A 3956-nucleotide genomic window follows, 5' to 3' on the forward strand; every position below is an offset into this window, starting at 1 on the left:
ATATATATATATATATATATATACATTTATTTTTCCACTACATTTGACATTTGAAAATTATTGTGCCGACCATATTGAAAATATTTATGAAATATGGTTACGAAATGTTTTCACTATCAGTATCATTGTGCTTGTATTGATTGTTTCTATCTGGTATTCATTGGACTTGCTACTGTTGTCAATTACAGGCCTGTATGCAAAAGGTTTCTTTAGGTTTATTTATTATTAGTGGATGATGACGCCGATGTGCAAATTATTAGTGATTGTAGTAATAATGATAGGGATGCCACATTAATTTTCATTTTTTTGCCAGTCTTATGGCAGAGAGTATCAATATTTTTTTTAGAAAATCTGGTTCCGTTCTATGTTGGATAACTCGTCACAATCTAAATCACCCTTATGAGCAATTGCGCCCGATAGGGTGGGTGGACCTGAAAGAAACTCTAATTTAATACTCTTGGTGGTAGGCACTCCGTTAGACAGTATGCTGGGTTCATGTAGCTTCTACCTCAGAATAGTTCCTCTGCTCTTCTACTATCCATAGCAAGACAACGACGCTGTCTCGAGTAAGGAACAGGTGGGCCTAGCTCATCCATCAACCGTAAAACCTTCCAGATGACACTCAATGATCTTATATAAATGAATAATGATAAAAATTGGGACACATATCATGCATATTCTGCATTGTTGAAGAAAAAGATTTTAAGAACCTTGAAAATCTAAATAGAATCAGCCAATTTGATGTGTTGAGGAAGACCATTCCTTAAATGTGGGGCGGCAGTAGCAAAAGAACAAGCTTTGGAAATTCAAGTCTGTGAAGATGATAAAGTTGCGCATCGGTACGTGATTTAAGATGAGTTCTGATGTATGATGGGGAATGATTGTGAAAAAACTTGTATGTAACAAGCAGGATCTTGAAAGCAATTCGTTGTTTAAATTTTAGCCATATCCTCTATGCCCTTTACAGCAATACAAATAGTGGGAAAATAATAATAATGATAATAAAATGCGGTTGGCTTAAGGTGAGTTAACTTCTGCCTGACTAAATGATGATATAAATTATCACCTGTCTATCAGTGATGAAAATTCTATATTATAGTAATATCTCTATCTATTTTCCGTGTTAAATTATTTCTACCATTAGAAAACAGAAAGCATTAATGTGATATTAATCCACATGTTGATGTTTATGGGGGGTAAACAATAAACATGCAAAAACAACCACATGTTTTGTACTTGTTTAAATATCAAAGAACAAATTGATTATAAGTAGTTCAAGCTTACCTCCATGGTTCAAGGTGTTCTCATTGTTGTAGTTTTATTGAGCTTGATTCATTTCAATAAAGGAGTCCAGTAGCCTAGCAACAGTCAAGGTCATCATCTCTTATTTCCTGGCGGATAATATTATCTTTTTTATTATTTTGCCTCAATGCAAATTATTGTATAAGACTGATGTGTTTGTACACTAATATTATAATACTGTCCTTGACAATATTCCATAAAGTGATAATGATGATGATTATCATTATCCATAAAGTATACGAATACTGTATTTCAATTTGCATCTAATTTTCTATTCAATACTGCTGTATTTTAGATCAGTGTGAAAATGCAATTGCTGAATTTTGGATACTGTAATTTGTTGTATTGACGATACATGGGTTCATCCATGACCTGTTGGCGTGTGCATGGTAGGCGGGCACTTAGGCCTACTTGAATACAAGTAATATGATTGATTTATCGACATTCCTTTAGTTGACAATGCTGTATATTGGGCAGTTCATTGTACTTTAAACATAATCTGATCACTACTTTATTAAAAACTAAAAAACTCCAGTGTTAAAGCTTATTATTAATTTTGACCATTCAAAACGGAGAAGAGACTAAGGTTGTCATTTACAACATGCATCATGTTCTCTGACAAACTTTGCTTGACTAGAGTTGGAAGAACTGAAAACCTGTAAAACCTGCATCTACCCAAGCCAGGTATACTGAACTTCCTATTTTTAATCCTTATCCAAGAAGACTTGGCTCTACCAACTGGACCCTGGGCAAGGAGTGTCACAAGCTTAGGCAGAATTCTATATATAGTAATATCTATCTATTTATGTTAAATTCTTTCTACCATTAGAAAACACAAAACATTAATGTGATATTAATCCACATGTTGGTGTTTATGGGTGGTAAACAATAAACATGCAAAAACAACCACATGTTTTGTACTTGTTTAAATATCAAAGAACAAATTGATTATAAGTAGTTCAAGCTTACCTCCATGGTTCAAGGTGTTCTCATTGTTGTAGTTTTATTGAGCTTGATTCATTTCAATAAAGGAGTCCAGTAGCCTAGCAACAGTCAAGGTCATCATCTCTTATTTCCTGGCGGATAATATTATCTTTTTTTATTATTTTGCCTCAATGCAAATTATTGTATAAGACTGATGTGTTTGTACACTATTATAATACTGTCCTTAAAAATATTCCATAAAGTGATAATGATGATGATTATCATTATCCATAAAGTATACGAATACTGTATTTCAATTTGCATCTAATTTTCTATTCAATACTGCTGTATTTTAGATCAGTGTGAAAATACAATTGCTGAATTTTGGATTCTGTAATTTGTTGTATTGACGATACATGGGTTCATCCATGACCTGTTGGCGTGTGCATGGTAGGCGGGCACTTAGGCCTACTTGATTACAAGTAATATGATTGATTTATCGACATTCCTTTAGTTGACAATGCTGTATATCGGGCAGTTCATTGTACTTTAAACATAATCTGATCACTAATTTATTAAAAACTTAAAAACTCCAGTGTTAAAGTTTATTATTAATTTTGACCATTCAAAACGGAGAAGAGACTAAGGTTGTCATTTACAACATGCATCATGTTCTCTCACAAACTTGACTAGAGTTGGAAGAACTGAAAACCTGTAAAACCTGCATCTACCCAAGCCAGGTATACTGAACTTCCTATTTTTAATCCTTATCCAAGAAGACTTGGCTCTACCAACTGGACCCTGGGCAAGGAGTGTCACAAGCTTAGGCTGTAATTAGAAGTTTCCTATACCATGGAAGAAAGAAAGCAAGCCTATACCACTTAGCCACTTCTCAAGTTCATTCTATTTTTCAACAGTAATGCGTGCAGAGCATATTATATTTCTTATGAATTATAAATAAATTTATAGTGCATTACGTGTATTAAAATTGCATTGAAACCATGCTGAAATGAATGATGAGGGAGCATTGTTTTCTACAAACATCGTACCTGCACTGTACTGTACCTAGTTTCGTGACAATCCTTGTTTACCTTTCCCTCGACCTTGATCCGTAAAGTTGTCATTACATAGTATCTCTCGAAATCCATTTCAATTGTTGCTTTTTTGTGTGTGTCAACTGAGTTATCTAGGTTGTTGTCATAGCTGAATATCGGTTATTCACACTCAAGTTAGAAAATAAATTTGGATAGATTGTGATAATGAAATATCTTAATTCTATTATTACTGATTAGCGCTGTTGAGTTTTAGGTGATTTTGGATTTTTTGTTGTTGATAGACCCTTGGGGGTCAAGGATGTGATCTATTGATCACACAATACAGTGTGGCTTATTGGTTTGACAATGATGTAGATAGTAATAAACATGATAACGTTATTGTGACAGTCCATATCTTAAGCAATGAACAATTTTAATTTAGGCTAAGTAAAATTAATTATAATTGTTAGTTTCATTTCTGTGTACTACTATAGTGGTAAACAGACTAGTAAACAATATACAATATTGTTTTGTTTTTTTTAAAGAGTCTTTTTAATGCATTTTTCCATGTTCACCTCTTTGACAACAATGTTTATGATCGTCATTATTTTTATTTTCAAAAGTAATTTTTTTTTAAAATAGTAAATATTAAATTTTCTCATGAGGCAAATTTTGATTAGGTAGGGTTGGTGGGTG

General features: G+C 33.0%; 1 protein-coding gene across 7 annotated transcripts in view; it reads left to right on the forward strand.

Moving 5' to 3' along the window:
* Window positions 1-3956, forward strand: part of LOC117124131 (nesprin-1-like) — a 104887-nt gene that overhangs the window by 39179 nt on the left and 61752 nt on the right. The window lies entirely within an intron of this gene.

The sequence above is a fragment of the Anneissia japonica genome, unplaced genomic scaffold, assembly GCF_011630105.1.
Source record: "Anneissia japonica isolate Jap-2015-1 unplaced genomic scaffold, ASM1163010v1 scaffold3949_len364153_cov177, whole genome shotgun sequence".
In the NCBI taxonomy this organism is placed as follows: Eukaryota; Metazoa; Echinodermata; class Crinoidea; order Comatulida; family Comatulidae; genus Anneissia; species Anneissia japonica.